Source organism: Zootoca vivipara, chromosome 11 (genome assembly GCF_965207765.1).
Source record: "Zootoca vivipara chromosome 11, rZooViv2.hap1.1, whole genome shotgun sequence".
Lineage (NCBI taxonomy): Eukaryota > Metazoa > Chordata > Lepidosauria > Squamata > Lacertidae > Zootoca > Zootoca vivipara.
In genome coordinates this window covers 19200164-19223376 of record NC_142594.1, presented here as the reverse complement: position 1 = coordinate 19223376, position 23213 = coordinate 19200164, and the positions used below count along the sequence as shown (strand labels likewise).

Here is a 23213-nt window from a genome sequence, read left to right as displayed (position 1 = left end):
GAACTCTTCCCTTTGTCCTTGGTAGCTGTCAGGGTGGAAGATAAAGATATAGTGGAGCTCTCTAAAATAAATGGAAGATAACCAGTACTTTGGCCAGCATTTTCTTCCCTGACAAAAATAGGTTTGGATGTCCATCACTATATCTGTACGAACAGTAAGTGAAAAATGACCGCTGCGTAACGACAGTGCTGGTTTCTAAGCTAGAAAGTGCACTTGCCTTTTTTTGCAGACTTTTCTTCAAAACAAAGTTCTAAGTCATTGCATTTGGCATCATATTTCGTGGAACATCTTGAATTACGGTGGCATATGGTCTGATAGGGACCCAGGTGGCGCTGTGGTTAAACCACAGAGCCTAGGGCTTGCTGGTCGGCGGTTCGAATCCCTGTGACGGGGTGAGCTCCCGTTGCTTGGTCCCAGCTCCTGCCAACCTAGCAGTTCGAAAGCATGTCAAAATGCAAGTAGATAAATAGGAACCGCTACAGCGGGAAGGTAAACGGCGTTTCCATGTGCTGCTCTGGTTTGCCAGAAGCGGCTTTGTCATGCTGGCCACATGACCTGGAAGCTGTACGCCGGCTCCCTCGGCCAATAATGCGAGATGAGCGCGCAACCCCAGAGTCGGTCACGACTGGACCTAATGGTCAGGGGTCCCTTTACCTTTACCTTTATGGTCTGATAAAAGTTGTTGCAGAAGCAATGTGTTGAGGATTTTAGGTTCTTCCTGGCAAACTAGGGCCCTCATGCTGACATACTCTCATACAGCTGCAGTTGCATATTGGATATTGTCCTTCTCTCCTTCCAAATGATTGGTCATTTCAGTAAACTCTACCAGTACTGATCAGTTCTTACGTGTGCAGTGATACCTGGAATTTGTCTCTCTCTCTCAGTTGGTTAAATGGTCTATCTATGCTACCACTTCAGCCAGAATATTGTATGCACAGAAATGGAAAGAGGTTCTGAAATATACTCGGAGTCGAGAGTGAATTTCATGCTCTTTATTCGGCTTGTAGTAACAATAGAAGAAGAAGAGAAAAATGGCTCTTTCCCCCAAAACATCTACTTATATACATTATTTACGCAATGGGCCTTGCGCGATTGGCTACTTCAGGGCTGCACCTGTGGACCAATCAGGTTGCAGATTGACTTCTGCCAGCAGCCTGATTGGCTGTTCCTGCAGGCCAATCAGGTTGTTGATTGACTTCTGCCAGCAGCCTGATTGGCTGTTCCTGCAGGCCAATCAGGTTGCTGATTCACTTCCACCTGGAGCTGGATTGTATGGCTCCTGCGGATCAATCAGCAGTACATAACAGGTTCTGAAAAAGTGGGCTTTAAAAATATTGCACCATACGGAGATGACGAAATTGACGACAAAAATAAGAGACCAAAAGGACAAAATGTTTGTGGACGCATTATCTGTGACGCATTATCTGAGAAAATATCATAGTCAAATGAAATCGCAGGCAAAGGAATGGGAATGATAAAGGAATGTAATGTAGGATATATGTTATGGAAGCAAGTATTATATTTAAGCGTTGTTGATAAAAGGATTTGAACAGAAACATTGTGGAAGTCAAAATGCTAAAGGAATGTTGTATGAAAACTGAATTGAATTTGTTAAATTGTATGAAAATCAATAAAAATTCACGACAAAGGAAGTCTCTCCCTGAATTGGGTGGCAACACTGCTCAAACAGACTGTACTAAGCATATATTGTGGGCAGTGTGCACGCAGATCAAGATCACTACATGTACATCCCCTCCCAGCTTCACCTTGCAGCCCCATTTAATATGTGGCAGAACATAGATCCACAAGGACAACGATGCACTTTCCATGTGCAGACTTCCTTTGCTGATTTGGCTTAGTTGCAACTGAATAAGATCAACACAGCAAGCATCTCTCTTGGGTTGTGGAGAACACAATCCTCTGATGTGCTCTTCCAGTGTACCTGATCAGTGCTAAATAAACTGACATCAGGAGAGCCAACTTGCCCCCCCTCTGACCGCGGGTGCCCAGGGCCATGGGTGCCATGCAGCACTGTCTCACCAGAGCGGTGCATGCTCTGGTTATCTTGGACTACTGCAATGCGCTCTACATGGGGCTACCTTTGAAGGTGACCCGGAAACTGCAATTAATCCAGAATGCGGCCATTGCAAGCAGCTAGACTGGTGACTGGGAGTGGCCGCCAAGACCACATAACACCAGTCCTGAGAGATCTACATTAGTTCCCAGTATGTTTCCGAGCACAATTCAAAGTGTTGGTGTTGAAGCCCTAAATGGCCTCAGTCCTGTATACCTGAAGGAGCGTCTCCACCCCCATCATTCACAAAATTCACAAAACGTTTAGGGGTATGCGTCCCCCTGTGTCCCCACAGAAAAAAGCACCGGTATTACTCTAAAACAAAGTGGTGTTATGTGCCATCAAACCTTGGAAATACATTTTTTCCCAGAAGGTTCCACAATTTTGGCCACTGGTGTGTACACTGGAGGGCTGTACTAAGAGCCACCCTCTCCCAATTTTTAATATGAGATAATAATGATTTTCTGGGTGTGCACATACAAATAAATATGAATAAATAAATAAACCCAGCCAGATGGGCAGGGTAGAAATTTCTTCTTCTTCTTCTTCCTCTTCTTCTTCCTCTTCTTCTTCCTCTTCTTCTTCTTCTTCTGCCACTTCTTTGGCTGCCGTTTCATCGCAGCCGCCACAGAATGAATTTCTCTGTTGGCTTCCGCGGGAAAGCCCAGCAAACATGTAAACCCAGTGACCCCTTCTTAGGTTGCCGTCTTTATATACTTACTGACCTGGGAGTTAAGCCCTGTTGAACTCAAGGCAACTTACTGCCAAGTAGGAAAAACAGACTGGAGGGAGGCCCTGGCACATCAAAACTCAATGCCTGCTCAGCTGCTTGCTTGCTTGCTCGTCAGGCCCAGGTGCCGCAGGCTTTGGATGGTGCGTGCAAGCCCTCCTCTCCTCCTCCCCCCCCCCAGCACGGAAGCTACGGCCCTGCTGGGGCGACAGCGCGCATGCCCACAGAGAGGGCTCTGAATATGTGTCATAGGTTCACCACCACTGATCTAGAATGTGACCCATTTGAATGATCCTTTGAATGGTGAACACCTCAGTCTGCACCAGGGCGAAGCTAATTCTGGATATACATGATCTCTCCCCACTCTTTACTAAAACACCTATGGTTTCCCAATATGTTATAGTTTAGAAACAGAAAGCGTATAAAGCATAATTATTCTGTATTAAGTGGGTTTGAGTATGTGGTCCTGTTTAAGGGTTAGATCATTGTCCAGCCTAATTCAACACTAACTGCAAGAATCCTAGCATTTAATAGGTGGTCTTCTACAGATTGGACAGTGGTCCACCCATAGAGATCATAAACGTCCTTCTGCCTGTCCTTCATCTACTGGCCTTCGTGACTTCTTAGCATATTGTGTAAGCACATCTCCATTTTCTTTCTCATCATATCTAGTCCTAACAGTGCTGTCCTGGTACTAAACTTTCCCCAGGAGAACCAGCATGGCTTATGCAAATATGCCCTGACCTTTGCTAACACGATATTTAACAAAAAGAACCTTGTAGCTTATTTTTCTTATCTTCCACCTTCTTCTTTCTTCTTCTTTCTCTTCTTCTTCTTCTTCTTCTTCTTCTTCTTCTTCTTCTTCTTCTTCTTCTTCTTCTTCTTCTTCTTCTTCTTCTTCTTCTTCTTCTTCTTCTTCTTCTTCAGATTATTTGCAAATGGCATTTGTTTACTCCGTGTGTTAACAGAAGCATTTCAATGTAGCGCTGAAAAGACATTATCTGTTTCATCAATATACTTCCCGCTCTCTGAGGGATGAGGTTAATAAATGCTTTGGCTATTAATAAAATTCTTCTCTTACATCGCAGAGTGGTTTTCCAATGGCGATGTGAAGTCTATGGGCAGCCCAAAAGGCCACACATAAACCCAAGCAGAGCCAACAACTGGCAGGCTTCCACATACCTATCCTGCCCTTAAAGGGAAGGGAAAGGCCCCCTGGGTAAATATTAGATGTCTGGTTTCTGATGCTTGGGAATCATTTCCTTGCCGAGTAACTATAGGCAGCTGGTTGAAGCCTCATGCTCTTTTCTCAGTTCATCTGGAAAATTGGATGAAAAGCAAGACTTCACCAAATACCAGATGCTGCATCTGAATAACATTTTCCTTGATAAGATGAATTTTAAGAAAAATGCTCATCCGTAAAAACGAAGAAAGAAGAAAAAGAAGAAGCCTATATACGAATACCAGACCCACCACAAAAGAAAAGTGAATTTGAGGGCAGCAGACAGACTTCACTTATGTTCTTAATCAGTCACATTTATGAAAATGGCTCCTGCAATCTCCTTGCTGAGTTTCAGCTCCCGACTTGTGCTGTGACAGATCCCTTTTCAGTAAGATGTTTTAACATTTTGCACATCATGTTACGCCCTGCCCCCTGCTCAAATCAATGTTTGTGAAATGTTTTCAGCTTCTTCGATGGAAACATGCTTCATATGTGCAAGCAGTATTGATTTTTATTTTTCTTCTGCTTCTGATTAACCTTAACCATGGGTGTATGTGTGCAAATAGGATTGTAAAGATTTTCCTGAGTTTCTTTTGTTGAAATGATTACCCATACATTGGAACATCTAGTTAAAATTTTAACAAATTGAAAAATTAATACCAGCTTTTTTTCTTTTCGCAAATATAACAGAAGAGAAATTTAAAGAGCTATTTAAAAAAACACGGCCAGCTGACATTGGCAATAAGAATACCAAACCCTCCAAGTGTCCCTGTTTTTCAGGGACAGTCCTGGATTTACAGAAGCTGTCCTGGAATGTCCTGCTTTTCCTTAAGATGTCCCTATTTTCATTGGAGAAATGTTGGAGGGTATGGAGTTAAATGACCCCCCAAGCCAAGGAGATAAGTAACTGTACAACCTTTAGAAGACTTGTGAAGGCAGCCCTGTATAGGGAAGTTTTTTTAATGCCAGATGGGTGGAATAATAATAATAATAATAATACTAATAATAATTTATACCCCTCCCATCTGGCTGGGTTTCCCCAGCCACTCTGGGAGTCTTCCAACAAAATATTAAAATACAATAATTAATCAAATATTAAAAGCTTCCCTAAACAGGGCTGCCTTCCGATGTCTTCTAAAAGTCCGATAGTTGTTTATTTCTTTGACATCTGATGGGAGGGCGTTCCATTAATAATAATAATGGAATAGGGTGTCCCATTTTCATTGGAGAATTGTTGGAGGGTATGCAATGTTTCATCAATCCTAACATAAATATATAAATTAATATACACGGTCCATACTGGAATCTAAATGAGATGGATAATTCTAAGCCATGTGTTCAAATGTAAAAAGGACGGTGTTCTTAAAGCAGAAGTATCATAGGTATCATTCCTGTACTATACTGCATTGGGCTTCAACTGGAGAATTGCATGTCTGGCCAGTGGTGTAGCATGGATTGCCAGCGTCCAGGGTCACTTGGAGGGGTGTTTGCATCTGTGTCACCCAGGAGATTGCAGCCACAGAGTTAGGAAAAGAAGAGCCGTTCTGTTATCTGGAGAGAGCTCACTTCCTCGTTTGCATGGAGAAGCCATTTTCAATGGACCGAACAGAAGCATGCACTTGTATTGAGTCAGACACACTATGCCCCTTTGTCTGACTGCTCCCCTTGTAAATCCCATTCAAAATGCGCCCGGCATACAGAAAACGAGCACCTAGAACTCTCTTTCCGTTGAAAAGACAATTGAGAATCGCATATTGGAAATGCAAAAGGCAAGCCATATTTTGTTCACAGAGACTGACACAGACGGCTTTTTGAATAGGCGAGGGCAAACACTTGCGATAAGTAATCAAACATTCGCCATCATCAAAACCGTTATTTGGCAGCTTGCTCCCGGAGAACACCCACCTCCCTCTCTGCCATCTGTCATTGTGCTGCTCGCATTGTGTCATGCTTAAATCCCAGATCTGATGGCAAAACGAAGCAGTGACAGTATTGATAACACTCACTATATCCAGCACATTAGTGGAGAGCCTAGGATATCAACTGTGAAGTCACAGATGGGGACCTTAAGGCAGAAATGAACATCTAAGCTACAAATCTTTAAACAATTGTTAAAAGGGGGGCTAGTCTCATCACCTATCTTTTTTGCATTTTTTAAAAAAGAAGGAAAAAAGAAGGTGCAATGTAGCTGAAATGTAGACATTAACATATGTATAGTTTTTCTTTTCCAAGGTTGCAGGCAGGAGTTTTTCACATCCTTACATGGAGACACCAGGGATTGAAAGCCAACAACAGCAGGCAGGAAAGAGCCTTGCCATGTACCTGGCCTCCCCTTAATGGTGTTGCTGTGTGTGGTTGGAAGGGAGAGAGAGGGGAAGGCACTCCTGCCACTGCACCCACACCATACTGACCTCTTCACCACCTCGTTCCTCTCCCTCCTGATAAGTGCAGTGACACCACTGATGGGATATTGCAGATATTAGCATTAATACTGCTAATAATAATAACAACGCAGTTTGAAGTGACTGGATGCATGAAAACTGCCCCCTTTTTGGAAATGAAGCATTGTCCAGACCCCTTAGATCACGGGTGTCAAACACAAGGCCCGGGGGCCAAATCCGGCCCGCCAGACCTCGTCACGTGGCCCGCCGAGCGCCCCAGCCAACAGGACCCAACAGCGGGACCTTGCTGCTGAAGCGCCGCGCCGACAAACAGCTAGGGCTGGGGGGGGGGGTAGAAAGGTGGCCGGAGCAGCGCCGCACGGAGAGTCCCGAGCCTCTGCGACGCAGCAGTGCTCTGTAGCACTTTGAATCCTCCTCCTGCCATGGCTCAGCGCCTGGAAACGGCTGCTGCTGCTGCTGAAGCACAGACAAAGCACCCAGCAGCGCCGCGTGGAGGAGGAGGAGGATTCAAAGTGCTACAGAGCACTGCTGCGTCCCAGAGGCTCGGGACTCTCCGCACGGCGCTGCCGGGCACCGACCCGGCAAGCCGCCGCCGCCTCCTCCTCCTCTTGCCTCACCTCCTCCTCCTCCTGCCGCAGCTCAGCCTCACGAACGTGCAACTCTGAGGCTTTACGCACTTCTCCTAAAACGGACACCCGCTGCCTCACGCTGCACGGGAAATACTTTTTGCCCCTGGGTCCCTTCACACTCTTTTCTGGCACTCTTTCTTCCTCTCTCGTTCTTATTCTTTCTTTCCCTCTCCTTCCTTCCTTCTTTATCTCTGTCTTCTCTCCCTCTTTCTTTTTCTTTCCTTCTTTATTCCTTCTTTCCTACTCTTCTTTCTCTCACCTCTTTCCTTCCTCTCTCCCTCCTGCTCCCTCTTTTCTCTTCCTTCCTTCCTTCCTTCCTTCCTTCCTTCCTTCCTTCCTTCCTTCCTTTCTTCTATCCTTCCCATCTTTCTTCCTCTCCCTCATTCTTATTCTTTCTTTCCCTCTACTTCCTTCCTTCTTTCTCCCTTTCCGTCTTCGCTCCCTCTTTCTTTTTCTTTCCTTCTTTATTCCCTTCCTTATTTCCTACTCTTCTTTCTCTCCCCTCTTTCCTTCCTTCCTCTCTCCCTTCCACTCCCTCTTTTCTTCCTTCCTTCCTTCCTTCCTTCCTTCCTTCCTCCCTCCCTCCCTCCCTCCCCTCCCCTCCCCTCCCCTCCCCCTCCCTCTCCTCAGAAATATAGGATGCTGCTTTATACTTCTGGCCCTTAAACCCTGGAACCAGGAGAGCAGCTCCAGTGAGTCAACCTCAGCCAGTCCCTTTGGTGAAGGGTGGTGGCTCACTGGCAGAACATCTGTCCTGCATGCAGAAGGACCCCAGCATCTCCAGGTACTAGTAGCTCTGCAAAGGTCCTGCATGAAACCCTAGCGAACCTCCACCACCCAGTGCAGTTACCAAAAATCATTTTTCAATAAATTGTACATTAATTGTACATTTGAATATCTACTTGCCATTATTCTGACTATGTTTCTGCTTTCAGAGCTAGTTATTACTTACATTATTACAAAAACCAGTAATAATTGAATGCAGTGACAACAATTTGTGATAATAAAGAGTGGACACATAGTCCTACAGATACAACCGGCCCTTTGAGGGTGACCAAACTGCTGATGCGGCCCCCGATGAATTTGAGTTTGACACCCCTGCCTTAGATATTGTTCAAAAGGTTTACTCGCAGAACTTTCTTCAAAAGCATAACAAAATCATCAAAGATACACCCAAAATATCTAGACAACGTCTTCTGCTGTCCAGCACAGGGTCAGCGTCTTAGAAATAAAATAAGCTTAGAATAAGAGCTGAAAAACATAGCACGCTCTCCCCCCGGGCTCCATTTAGCCTGCATTCCATCCCCAAGGCTGTGTGCTCCTGGAGAGCCATTTACACGTGCTTACTCCACAGAGCCTGGGAACAAAGACTCAAAGGCAATCCTTTCAAAGTGGAGAATTTCAACCAAATACCTTTGCCACTTGATCTAAGGTTAAACACTCACGTGTTAGCTAGCAGAAAACAGCAATAGTTAATTATCAACTCAGAGCTCAGAGTCCTATTCTTGGCTTCAGTATAGTCCCATGGAAAATGCCTCATGAATACACATGTAGCCATTCACCATTTCAGTCTCAAGTAAATCAATTATACTCAACATGGGAAACCATATGTGCAGTGCCACCTCTTCTCACTAGTACTCCTTGTGCAAAGCTACCACAGAGCAATAGGGTTTCTTCTGATGTGACCTTTGTAGCAGAGTATCAACTGCAATGCAATTTCCTCTTTCCCCATGAAAGAAATGTCAGACGCTCCAGCTTGTATAGCACCATTTCTATGCAGTTAAGCTGCAGAACATGCATCCAGGAATTCAGAGACACAGTGCAGAGTTAGTTATGCTGCATCAATCTCCCCAACTAGGAAACTATATATTATAGAGTAAGGCAGAGGTTTTCAACCTTTTTGAGTCCACGGCTCCCTTAACTAACTACGTTCTTTCTGTGGCACCCCTGTGGGGCTCAGGAGCCCAGTTATGTCAGCCTTTGCCTGCAGAGCTGGCAGCCTCTCACCTTTTTTTGAACACCCTCCCTTGTGGAGTGTTGCCTCAGCCTCCTCTCCTCTCCCCTCTCCTTGGGAGTCCTCCGGGCAGCCACTCCTGCTGCCCCTGGTCTCTGGCTTTCCCCTCCCTGCCCCAAAGAGAGCTGCCTCCCAGAGGCACCATTCACCTGTGGATCTTAAAGCCAGGGATTCTGCAATAAACAGGTACGCAAGTCTTTGGGAGGCAGAGACACAATAGCGTATCAGAGGAGGGAGGGAAGGGAAGGGGGGACAGAGGCGAGTGTTGCCTGCGGCACCCCTGACCATCATTCAAGGCACCCCAGGGTGCCACTGAACACTGGTTGAAAACCACTGGCATACGGAGTTTCAGAATTTCTGGCAATTTGCCTTAGTGGATGGTGGCAGTGGTAGTGGATAATAAGTATAGTTGGTTTTGGATTTGGTTGGCCTTTTACTCTTTGTTTCCCTTTGATATTCTGTTTGTAATCATTTCATTTGAGTGACCCAGAGTGTATTTGGAATGTTTTCCCACTTGAACTCCCTTTTCCTTGTTTTTTGTAAAAGCCATAAACTTTGATACTCGTGAACCTTGGTCAAGGTTTGTCGAAAGGGTTACTGAACCCAGGAGACATCTGGGCGTAATTACAATCAGGTTCACCCAGTTCTTCTGAAAAAGGATTGGGGTGGTAATTGGCTTCTTGTCTCTGCAGACCTGAGCTAGCTGAAAAACCTATAAAGCCATGACTTTGAGATTGAAAGCTCTGGTGATTCTTATGAAAAAAACCCGAAAGCCCAACAGTTTAATTTGATGGTATAAAAATATAAATAAGAAGCCAGCTTCAGTATATACAGTAATTAAAGAAAAGCTCCCACATTCCTGAATTTCAGTATTGACCTATCCCTTCCTTGTTCATGTATTATGCTTAAACAGGAATCATAGAATATCAGAGTTGGAAGGGATCCCAAGGGTCATCTAGTCCAATGCCCTGCAATGCTGGAATCTCAGCTAAAGCGTCCATGACAGACGGTCATCCAACCTCTGCTTAAAAAACCTCCAAGGAAGGAGAGCCTACAACCTTCTGAGGGAGACTGTCCCACTTATGAACAGCTCTTACTGTCAGAAAGTTCTTCCTAATGTTCAGTCGTAATCTCCTTTCTTGTAACTTGAAGCCATTGATTTGAGTCCAACCCTCCAGAGCAGGTGAAAACAAACTTGTTCCCTCTTCCATGTGACAGCCCTTGATATAGTTGAAGATGGCTATCCTATCTCCTCTCAGTCTCCTCTTTTCCAGGCTAAACATACCCAGCTCCTGCAACCATTCTTCATAAGGCTTGGCTTCCAGACCCTTGATCTTCTTGGTTGCCCTCCTCTGCCTACGTTCCAGCTTGTCAGCATCCTTCAGAAACTGTGGTGCCAGAAATTGGACACAGTATTCCAGCTGTGGTCTGACCAAGACAGAATAGAGTACAGGGGTACCTAGGTTTAAGAACAGTCTGGTTTAAGAACGATTCAGTTTACAAACTCTGCAAAACCGGAAATAGTATCCCGGTTTGAGAACTTTGCCTCAGTCTAAGAACAGAATCCAAATGGTGGAAGGGCACTGGCGGCGGGAGGCCTCATTAGGGAAAGTTAGGGGAAGGTTTAAGAAGGGTTTTGGTTTAAGAACGGACTTCCGGAACAGATTAAGTTCATAAACCGAGGTACCACTGTACTATCATCATAACATGAGTAGGGATATATGGAAACTCTCGTCTTGTGGGTTGCTGAAGAACTGCTTTGGGTGATGAATCTGAAGTTAGGTGTATGATGATGATGTTGGGTTAGAAAGCTGATTAATATTAGCAACAGTGAAATGGTCAAATGGGTAAATGGGACTTATGGGAGATGGTAGCCCATAAGTTGTAGAAGTCTCAGTGCTAAAGATACATCACCTTACGCTGGCTTTTGACACTTGAGATGTATACTGTGTGTGTGTGTGTGTGTGTGTGTGTGTGTGTGTGTGTGTGTGTGTATGGATTCACCTTATTTTTGCAACTTTGTTTTAAACTTTTTAATATTGAGCTTTAATATGAAAGTTGTGTTTTAATTGTTGTAACCTGCCCCGAGACCTGACAGTAAAGGGCAGCAAATAAATTGTAATATAGTGATGATGATAGTAATTGGCCGTTTTATTTCTAATCCCTTCCCTAACGATCCCCAACACAGAATTCACATTTTTCGCAACTTCTTGCTCTTCAGCCAGTCAGTTGTCTATTTACTTTGGATTTTTTTTGTATGATCCAAAGGAGCAGAAGTATAGCTGGGAATGAAATTCGTGGGATCTCCACTGAAAACACTGTAGAGATTTTTTTTCTTCCCATTTCCCATTCAATGGCTGTCTGGTGTCATAATGGCGGAGCTTTCACTTTCCTGTAGGAAATTGGCCCTTGCTCTGTTTCTGTTTTCCTCCCCCAGGCAACCCATCCCCAACCACTATCCTCAGCTTTGCAAACATGAAAATCATGGTGCATCATGTCAACTAATGCACATCATACTGGCGTTTCCCTCATACTGAATAATCCATAAGTCACCATCGTTACTCAGCTTTGTGAATTGCATCATACTATGTCTTAGGAGAATAATCCTTCTTGAAGAGGATGTGGGCAAATCGGGTTTTTATGTCAAATAGAAACTTAAATGTCTCCCAGGGTCAGGGCTCATCTATCTCTCTTTTCATGCTCTCCACAGAGAGAAGTGGATTCTTTTTTTTAAAGGAACAGTCAGAAAGTATGTTTAGATTTCCAAAGCTATGGATCAGCACCCAGGGACCAGAAAAGTCGAGAGATAGACGCAGTCTTCCGGCAACGATCAGCTGTGTGGTTATCTTTAGTCTTTCTTATCCTAGTAGGAATTCCCACTTGTTTTTATCCTGTATATATTAAATTAACTGGTTATTTCCAGCGTGCTGTAGAGAATCTCTTTTTATGGTTGGTTTCCCTTTTCTTCTTTAAGGACTTACTGCAGAGAGTGCCCATGTATTTTTCTTTTGTGATTATAACGGTTCAAAATCTCGTTCCCTGTCTGTCAGTGAAGCTGAACAAGGAAAAGCTTGATTATCTTTTCTTTCTTCCTCAAGATATTCTGGCCTTCCTGATCCCAAAGTTGGTTAACAGCATTGCCCTGCTCTCTTTTGAGTCTGGAAACCTTAAAGAGAAACCAGCAGACCCTTTGCTTGGAAATTAAGTCCTGTCCTCTATTGAGTCTGGGAACCCTAGGTAGGCTAGCAGATGTTGTGCCAAAAAGCATCTGTAAGAAAATGCTTAAAAGATTTGCAGTATTATCAATAACCTATGCTTTTCCTAACAAGGACCAAAAGTAGATTTTAAATTCCAAACTAGATAAATCCATCTCGTCCCAGGTTGTACTGAGCCAGGGTTAATTAAACAATACCCTGGCTCTTCACCTGCAGACATTTAAAGTCCTGGCTGGGGTGGGGGGGAACTGTGCTGAGCTTGTTCTTTTTTTTTTTTTAAGAGATAAGACATTTTCATTAGCTTCCACTTGAAAACGACATTGAAGCTTTAAAGCTTTTAAGCGTTTAAAATATGCAACTCTGATTATAGTGGGTGTTTCTTTTTTAAAAAAAGTTGCTGGTAAAATTAAATAGGTCCTGTTTTTCTGATAAGGAAAAGAAAGCATTGATTGAACATGGAGTCAGCAATGGAGAATCACAAGAGTGCAGTTAAAACCCCAGAAAACATAAGCCAGGGTCTAGAGAACCTTGAATTGGGATCCTGACATGCAGACCTTGGTGAATGCTGGACAGTAGAACCTGGGTGTCCAAGCTGGGTTCACAAACTCAAGGCTCACTTAGCAAGGAGGGAAGGCTCACTTAGCAAGGAGGGAAGATTTTCTCCCAGTCTTTGGGTGGGGATCCACGAAATATAGCTGTTTACATGTCAGGGGGTGGAGTGGGGGTGGAGGGATGCTTCTCTTATAAATGTATTGGTTTTGAAATACTTTTAATGCATTGTTGATTGCTCATTGGGGTGCTTCCAGGCAAACTGTTTATTGAGCATTCATCCTGATCTCTCTCCCCCCCCCCCCCGGGAAGTTAGACAGTATTGACTATTTAATGGCCATTCACGCTGCCTTGTTTGTGGGGAGGCTGGATGTTGTAATGCCAAAGTTGGTGCTATTCCACACTCTCCCGCGCATTTCCCTGACAATTTCCTTATTGCAAAAAGATTTGGGAAGTGGGTTTGTTGCGCAGTACCTCCCAATCATCTCTAATTGTGCAACTTGAATTTGGCAGGATGTAACTGAATCACACCCCAAAATTGACAAAAGTCTGGAAGCTCATTTCATCCGCTAGTCTTTATCAATGTGTAGTTTAAAACATGCACAAAACTTTCTCATTTTTTTTTAAAATGAAGGGTGATATGAAAATGTTTTCAATGAATAAGTCTGGTTGGTCTTTGTAGGAAGGAAAGCGGTGGACTAGGCAGGTTTTGGGTCTGTTTCCTCCCTGACATTGTTAATCGATCCTTTGTCTAATCTTGCCAGCGTGGCAAAGGTGGGATTGCTGATGTATTTTCTTTGTGTGTGCATAAATTCACTGCAATGCTGGGAAAAATGTGCCCTGGGCTGGCTCCCTATAAACCGAGCATTGTCAAAACAACTTGCCTTTAAAATGTTTGTGTGTGTGTGTGTGTGGGGGGGGGTTATACAGGCATTATTTTATATCAGCTTTACTATTTTACCCAGACAGGGTCCTTGTTTGATGGCTGAAAAGTTCCATTTCAGAGCTTCTGACCTAAGCTGCACCTGCATTTGAAGCAGTTTTATACTACTTTAAACAGTCATGGCTTCTACCACAGAACCCTGGGAAGTGTCGTGAGAGTTGTTAGCACCATTAGCTGTCACCCTCACAGAGCTAAAATTCCCAGAATTCCCTAGGAAGAGCGATTCACTGTTAAACCACTCGGAGAATTGTTACTCTGTGAGGGGAAGATTTTAAAAATAAAATAAAAAAGAGATAATATGTCACTAGGGGATGCAGTTATTTTACAGTTGATACAAACCAAAATTTACAAAGTGCTTAATGAGTTTTTCGACTGAGATTGCTCCCACAGATTCCCTATGAGGTAGGCCACAAGCTGTACGCCGGCTCCCTCGGTCAATAATGCGAGATGAGCGCCGCAACCCCAGAGTCGGTCACGACTGGACCTAATGGTCAGGGGTCCCTTTACCTTTTTAACAGTGTTCAGAGACACTTGCTAAAGTCCACGTCGAATCAGCTGCTCTCATAGGTGTCTGTCTGGCATGCTCATGAAATAAGTTCATTGAGACTTTGGCAGTATATAGCTGTACAGAGAAGAATGCAGAAGGAAAATTTATGGAGCTAGGTACTGTATGAGGCAAAAAAGAAATATGTTGTACGATAGAATAAAGGAGAAGAAGGCTTTATTACTACCGTCACTGTGGATTATCAAGTATTTTGTTGACTGTACAATATGTTGTATATCAGGAAGAACATTGCACTGCAAAATTCTGGGCATTTCTTTCGCAGCCTGTCCATGTCACTGACCTCATAAATTCACTAAACCACTTTCTGACATCAATGCTTAGGATGGATAGATTGTGAATCTTTCAGCGTATGTGGAATGTTGACTAGAACTTTTTGTTTTTATTTGTTCCTATCTTATGCATTTTTTTGTGCTTTTATGTTCCGAACTGCCATGTGATCCTCAGATCTAGGGTGACATAGAAATTTAATAAATAAAAATATTTCTTTTCCAGGACTATATTTGCCTGCATGTTCGTGGAAATGAATGGTTTAAACCACAGTTAGAAGTTATATGTGAGCCAGGATGATTTTTCAGATCCAGTTCTCCCCATATTTTCTGCTTTGTGGGTGTAATGATGCTGAACTGAGGGGACAAAGTCACTTTGCCCCCCAATAAAGTATCTGAGGGGGCCTGGCCCCCCTAAAGTTGATTGGCATTGCCATTCAAATGGTGTGTGCACACTACATATTGTGATCAATTATGTGGGGTGGGGTTTATGTGCCCCCCCCAATATTTTATTCAAGTTGGCACCCCTGACGTTGACTTACTTTACAGGGTTACTCTAAGGATTATGACAACAACATAATGTGAAGTACTGTGTAAATTCTGTTGCTATTAAAATGCGTAGCAAATTGCCAGCAGAAGATATAGATTCACTCTGAGTCAATCACACATTATTTGAATTACCTGAAGAATCTACACAATTCTGATTAAGTGTGTAAACGCTTGTAATTGGTCTGTAGATTGTGTAAGACAATGCAATTTGACTTGACTCTGAAGTGCTCTGTAAAAGAGGATGATGTGTTCATTTTCGCTCATACACGGACAGATCACTGGTTCCAGACCAAGCTTTGATATAGTTATATTTGGGCTTTGCGTTAGCCAAATACAGGACGGTTTGAAACAAATTTATATTCCAAGTGAATCTCAGTGGTCCACTTGATGGGTATTTTTGTCGTCAAAGAGCTGGAGCTGGAGCAAATCGCAATCTTTATGCACTGACACTGAATGGAACAGTGTCAACTTACGGTAAGGCTTTTTCAACCTGAAGACCATATTATCTCATGTAAAACCTTTCAGGGTTTGTATGCCAACGATGGATAGAGACAGAGGCAGAAAAGTGTATGGAGCAACAGATATGATTCTTACCTTTGTAGGATGGGCTACATTCCAGCCAAGCCAAAAATGAGAGGTTTTTCTACACACACCATTCCAGCCAAGAAAAGCTACCTGAGAATGGCTGGTGAGGGGCACACATTGGAGAGAGTTTCAATGGCAAGACAGAAAGACCTGGAGGATCACATTTGGCTCTCGGGTCTGAGGTTCCCTATCTCTGGCTTAGGGTCATGTTGTGTTGGGGCAATGTTCATCAAGTCCAAGGTTTGCTATGACCCAAAGTTGCCATGAAAGAACAGGTCAAATCAGAGTACAGGAGTACGGCACATGCTTTCCATCCATTCTCTCTGCTGATAGGTAGTCAGACTCCCTAAAACCATAAAGTATTATCGTTTATCATTAGCATTATATGGAAGAAATACCTTGTGCATTAATCTAGGGAGTTTCTTTGACACTCTCCTGAAATTTGTTACTGTTAGTATTCCATCAATATTGCAGTATTCAATAAAGCAGCTAGAGGGAATAATGGAAACAGATTGCCATAATTATCTGAATGGCAATATTGCAAGCCAATTTCTAAACTTTAATGTTATATCAGTTTTTATTAGGGTATAAAAAAATCCTGAATGTCCTCCGGTGAATGGACTAGACCATTGAGCCCACACCGACTGCAGAAAAAACACACACTCTCAAACTGAATTGCATAACTGCTTCTGGGAGTACCCATTTCTTTTCTGTGACTGACGTGTGATCAGCGTTAATAAAATGACAATTATCTGTGTTCTTTCAGCATCCAAAATTATGAATCGGTTCTCAAAACCCGCTTTTGATGTGATTATCCTGACCTTTAGATCTTCATTTGCAATGGGGACAGAATAGTTGAATGGAATGGTCTTTCTCCCAAAGGGCAATTATCATCTGGAGCAGGCATCCCCAAACTGCGGCCCTCCAGATGTTTTGGCCTACAACTCCCATGATCCCTAGCTAACAGGACCAGTGGTCAGGGAAGATGGGAATTGTAGGCCAAAACATCTGGAGGGCCGAAGTTTGGGGATGTCTGATCTGGAGGAAAGGGGATGGTTGGAATCAGTCCCCCGGTTCTGATCATGTGGAGGTTACACACACAGGTATAAATGCTAGATTCTACCTCTCGGGGACCTGTGAGCACATTTGCAAACTGGAGGATATCTCCTGGGTACCATGCTCATACTGCAACCTATGACATTGACTACAGAATTGTTATGAACGGAGGTGAGACCCCCCCTAAACCCAATAAATTAATGAATATCAGAAACTAGCTGCTAATATTTGGGAAACCGAGGGGCTGCAACTGTTCTCCTGAAGTGGGCCAAAGGAAATTCCTGGGCTTAGCCAATTCCCAAGAGACTGTGATCTACTCACAGAGTTAAACTGGCAGTGATCTACCTCCCTTTTTGGGGTTCAGGTCAAGGTTGTTGAGCTTTTTTTTTTAGGGAAGAGGGGGGCATTTTGGGGGAGCCAAACTTAACTTTTTGAGCTTGTTTGGGGGGGGGGGGCGCAGCTGATCTACCAGTGATTTACCACAAACTTCCAGTGTTGGACGTGCCTGGCTATACAAACTAGCCAGGCTGGGCTGGTTGAATATGGGCCATCATTAAACAATGACCAGGCCATATTCAAGAAGGTGCTCAGGTCTGTGCAAAACAGAGGTGTGTGTGTGTGTGTGTGTGTGTGTGTGTGTAGAGAGAGAGAGAGAGAGAGAGAGAGAGAGAGAGAGAGAGAGAGAGAGAGAGAGAGAGAGAGAGAGGCGTGACAGGGAAACAAGTGTCATTTTTACAGGAGGCTTGGGTTTTTGGTGAAAGGTGTTCTGGGAAGGAGAAGGGGGACAAAGCATAACTCCCTGTGGTGCTGGGCTGGAGGCCGCTGGACTACAAGATCTGGAGCCATGGCAGGACTATTGCTTTGGAACAAAGTTTGCTGAAGCTAAGAGAGGGGCAATGAGAGATACTCTAGTCTTGGGGTATAATGTTCTGCAGCCCCTCCACTGCAGACTTCCAGGTGTTAATATGTGTTAATAAACCATATTTCTTAAAGACCCTAGCCTCCACTGTGCCTCGATTTCCCTGACGGAAACACAACCCTGGGTAAGTGTGTGTGTGTGTGTGTGTGTGTGTGTGTGTGTTTGTTTATGCTTTCTAGATTTATACATTTCACTAATTTTACAAATATTTTAACATTTTAAAACTTGACTTCCTCCCCCCCCTCTTTCTGTGGTTCCTTAAATTTATTTTTAATATATTCTGCTTATCCAAATGAACTTAATTTGCTCATTTATTCATCTACTTTAAATATATACTCTTATAAAACTGCAGGTTATTACAATAATCCTGCCAATGTTCTTATCTGTTTGTAATTTATCTGTAAACATTCAATAAACCATTTCCATTCTTTTATATAAAAAAGTTTGTTTTCTTGATTTCTTCTTCTTCCAATAAGTTTCGCCATTTCTGCATATTCCATAAGTTTTTGTATGTATTCTTCCTTTGCTGGGACTTCTGCTTCTTTCTATTTTGGGGCGAGTAACATTCTTGCTGCTGTAATAGCATACATGAATAAGTTTCTATACAGTTTAGGTAGTTCTGTCCCTATATTTCTTTTGAGCATGTAACGGTATAATGATTCTTTCAAGTGGGAGTGGCTGGTAGGAACTCCCTCTCTTTTTAGGAAGCCCTGGTCCAGAGTGTGAGCCTTATATAGACCACTCCCACTGGCTTCGAGTAACCAATCAGTAAGGGTATGTATTGGATTCAGCAATTTATGAAATAAACTCACAGTTATTGCACATATGTAGGAATCCACACCCAATGCGTGGTCATCTAGAGCCAGAGTTGTGCCGATGTTTTTTTTTTGGGGGGGGGAGGGCGCAGTGATCAGCACCTCTGTCTGTTTCCTAGGACTCAGCTATACAGCTGCAAATAAAACGTTTTAAGTGTGTTGTAAAGTGCAATATACAAGTGTGAGCTATGGCCGATTCAGTTATTTTTCAAAACGTTTTGCGTGTTCAGACCTTTAAACCTCCCCCTTAAATAAATTCACACAAGACTCATAATTTTGGTTTGGTTTAGGCCACAACTTTATTGATTACAGCAAGTGAATGGTTGCATAGGCTCTGATTCGACTAGCTCCCTGCCATGCAGGTAGTGCTGACCCAGGGTTCCAGCATAGGTCAGCAAGGGTGAACACCTGGATAGGCAGAAAACCGGGGACATGCTATGTCCGACCACCCAGGTGTCCCCCTGGACTCAGGCACGGGCACAACCCCCTCTCAGGGGTTGACCAAACCATTGAGTCCCTGGACTCCTTTAACGTAATACCCTTCACATAGGGATGGCGAGAGTGTTCTCCCATCACCAACACCTGAACCATAGCCTATCTGCAACTTTACAAGTTGTGACGATTTGCTATGTGACAGGCGAAACCCAAATGGCACCAGCCAATCCGCCAAGTGGGAAAAATTCCTGCCGTGCCCCTGTCCCAACAACAGACGACACACGACGGCATAGCAAGGTCAAGCGCAAAAGCCCTAAAAATAGGGAGAGGTGGGTGGGTGTTCCGATGCACGCACCAAAAGAAGCAGCTCTGAGTCACGTGCATGGGCATATATAGGTCCCTCGATCCGTTTAACTCACGTCCCATTGGCCTGATTGAACCCAGCATCAAGGGACCTACCAATAGGGTGTTGTGGCTGTCCAATCATACGCACTCACAACACAAGTGTTTGGTTTCCATGTCTCACCTCAACACATGCCCTCTTTAAGGGAGGACACGATTTTTTAAAAAAGCAATTTCACAGCGTTTTTTAATATGTGTGTAGATTCCACCCTAGTCATCACAGGGGACCTTCTCCATGCAAATAGCACATAAAGGTAAAGGGACCCCTGACCATTAGGTCCAGTCGTGACTGACTCTGGGGTTGCAGCGCTCATCTCGCGTTATTGGCCGAGGGAGCCGGCGTACAGCTTCCAGGTCATGTGGCCAGCATGACAAAGCCACTTCTGGTGAACCAGAGCAGTGCACAGAAATGCAATTTACCTTCCCGCTGGAGCGGTACCTATTTATCTACTTGCACTTTGACATGCTTTCGAACTGCTAGGTTGGTAGGAGCTGGGACCTTCTGATCAGTAAGCCCTAGGCTCTGTTTAACCCACAGCGCCACCCGCATAAAGGGAGCTTATTTTATACTATTAAGGCTTTTAATAAAAAAAGAAAGCTAGGAATCTAGCTCCCCCTATACTGTCCTTAGAAACCATTGCCCCTTCCTTTTGCCTCCTCTCTTGTGCTCATCAGAAACCAAAGGGGAAGTTTATAAGGAATTTCACCCCCTGTTTTATTAAAGTGATTGTCAGATATCGCTGAGTTTCAGAGGCCAAACCACTTCTGCTTGCTGACATTTACTTTTCTCTTTCAAAAGGACACATTGACAATTATAATAAGTTTGGATTCTATATACACACAAATAGACGCCTGCTTTCATAATCGCGCACAAATTAAAAACACATTGGTTGTGTGGATAGTGCGATCTAATGAATACTCGACAAGAAATGCTTGCCAGGGCCCTGCTCTAGCTTTCCACTGCACTCGTGTTGTTTCTGTCAGACTACAGTTCAAATATTTAAATGCAAAACAGGGAAAGAGAATGAAAACAGAGCAAACAAGAATTTCAATGAGCTCCCCATTTAACCTCCACTTGTCTCTCACTGTTTGCGCATCTGCTGCATCTGGATCTCTCCTGCCGAATACAGTCTAATTAAACATTACGTTTCAAATTTCACTTTCCCAGGTAGCATCTAGAGGGACTTTTCGTGGGATCACATAACAGTTGTGTTAACCCAGATAAATGCTATTAAAGTAACAAATGGATTTGGATTTAGGACAGGGTACAAAAATCTAATCATGTAATAGAAATCAGTGTAGCTGAGTAGGAATGAGGAACCTCTGGGGCTCCAGATCCTATCAGCCTCGGCTAGCATAGCCCAATGGTCAGTGTCAGGGACCAGGCTGAGGAGTACTGCTCTGATGAGGACTGGTGGGAGCCTCCCCCTCCCCCTGCTCCTGACCAGGATCCTGAAGCTGCCCAGGAACACTGGAGCAGTATAGATTTGGAACAGTGGTTTGCAGAGGGGCACAGTTCTGAAGACAAAAGTTGGGACAAACTGGGGAGTGAACAGCAAAGTGAAGAACTGGAAGAGGGAGAGCTAACAGACTCTCTCTCGCTGGAAATCCCTGTTTCCATGCGTCCTGCAACAGAACCCCAGTGTAAATGGTCCCCACAGAGGAGCTGCAGAAAGAATGTGGTTGCTTAAGGGAGCCATGGAACAGGAACAAGACTGTTGTGTACCACAAGCAGAGAACAGGTACACTGAGTAATGCTGCCACAAGTCCAATATTTGCAGATGACTCAACCTCAATTATAGGGGGAGAAGTGGGGGGAAATCTGCCTCATTGTGAGGTCCAACCATGGGATGATTTGGAGTAAAGAAGAGCCTCACTCGGGCAGAATCGAATGGCATCAGATTCCGTGCAGCTATGGTGGGAAGTGAAGTGGAAAAGCAAAAGGTCTAATGTATAATCTTATTTTTTGTGGGATTTTGTTTAAGATACAGCTTGCACGAGAAGGTTTTTTCTCCTCAAGTAGTTTTTACTATTGCAGTTACCATGTAGGAAGCTCGTGAGTTTTTCCTATGTAGAAATGTTTTGTGGGGGGAGATGTGGAAGGTGAAAATCCAGTCAACCACTGTTCATCTTGAAACCTAAAGATAAAAATAAAATAAATCTATAGGTATGTGCACAAAATGTATAATTTTATTGTCTGTATTGTTTTCTGCTGATAAAGTAAATGAAGGATAGTGGGGGAAATAAATAAGCTAAGAAGCGTCCATTTCTATTCAAGGACAAAAAGTTAACAAAGATAAAACTATGGTGATAAGTTTGAAACAGACCATCAATGGCATCTTAGTCAAGTTATATGTGGTACAGTTTGATAAGGATGTTGGATTTTGTTTAAAAGATGGTAATCTGTTCTGAATCAGAATTTGTACGGAAAGTGTCATTACGTATATACCGTCGTGTACTCATTAGTGACTCATCTCACTTCCTGACTGTCCTCTGAGCCTTCCATGATTGTCTAATTGGTAGAAAATACTGTCCCTCCCAACCCATGGAATGGGAGAAATTTCTGCAGGTGTCTTTAACTCAGATGATTCCTTCAGCATTTGTTGTTTGGTGATAAACAGCCAGGCTTTAGAAAGAGTATAACTGATGCTTCCCCATTGAAATCAGTGGGTTAAACATGCCAATCTCTTTCAAATTGTGGCACAAGTTTTACTAGCCGCCAATCTATGTGCCTCATAAAGGTGAACATATTGGGTTGCCTTGCACTGAAGCAAACCATTAGTTCATCAATTCTAACACTGAGAGGTAGCAACTGAGATCTGTTTAGCTAGAGATGTTAGGAAACAAACCTAGGGCCTTCTCCGTGTGAAGGAGATGCTTTGCTTTGAAGACCCTAAGGCAGGAACGGAAGCTTTTGGCCCTGAAATGTTGATAGACTGTGAGTCATGTTACCTATGACTGTTGGGCATCCTGGCTGGCGCTAGTGGAAACTGGAGTCCAACAATATGTGGATGACCCACACCTGCCATAAGGCACCTCTGCCAGTCCCATCTTTTCCACATGGCTCAATGCATGTTCATGACTTTGAATGAATGGTGTGGAGTTCTTGGAGGAGTTTGAATTTAAAGTCAGCTAATAGCTCAGATTTGCACATTTGCTGCATGGGTCAGTACATGTTCCGGCTGACACCTATGTCGTCACCTGCGATCCTGTGTGAATACCGTGAGCCGACCTGCTGCTGCTGGTGCTGTTGGTGCTGTTGTTCAGATGTCATGCAAAAAGTATTCGTTATCCTATATACTTTCCAGTGCATTTTCCCATCGCTCTCCTTACCACAAAAAGTCCACAGGGGGACGGGGGACGGACGGACACAGGTTTGTTGCACAAAAGTGCCAATCCACTTTAACTGTGCAACCTAAATTTGCCATGACTAAGTACCACCTGCAAAACAGTCTGGAAATGCTCAGTGATTGAGGCAGCAGCTTGAAATCAGGGGCACAGTAGTCGGCTGGTTTAATGAGACTGAAATTGGAACCAGAGCCGTCTTTCCCATAGGGCTTAGTGGTGCATTGCACCAGGGCGCTGGCCTCTCAGGGGTGTCCCAGCAAGTGGGGGAGCTGTGCAGCTTTGCCGGCAGCCTCCCCTTTCCCTGCACGCCCGCCAGCTGCGCCCCGCCAACCACAAGGCTGGTGGGCATGAAGCTTCCCTCCCAAGCCTTCCAAGCCTCTGCGGGGATCGCTCTCCCGCAGCGGCATGGGGGAGAGTTGCAACCCCCCCGCAGATGGCTGGCAGTGCGCAGCTACAGCCACCCCAACACCATCCGTAGTATTTGGGGGGCGCTGG

General features: G+C 44.0%; 1 long non-coding RNA gene across 1 annotated transcript in view; it reads left to right on the top strand.

The window, feature by feature from the left end:
- Window positions 1-21194: 21194 nt before the first annotated feature.
- Window positions 21195-23213, top strand: part of LOC148684218 (uncharacterized) — a 123354-nt gene continuing 121335 nt past the window's right edge. Inside the window, exon 1 of the long non-coding RNA XR_015946313.1 lies at window positions 21195-21314. This is a non-coding gene — a long non-coding RNA (uncharacterized LOC148684218). The remainder of the gene's footprint in view (window positions 21315-23213) is intronic.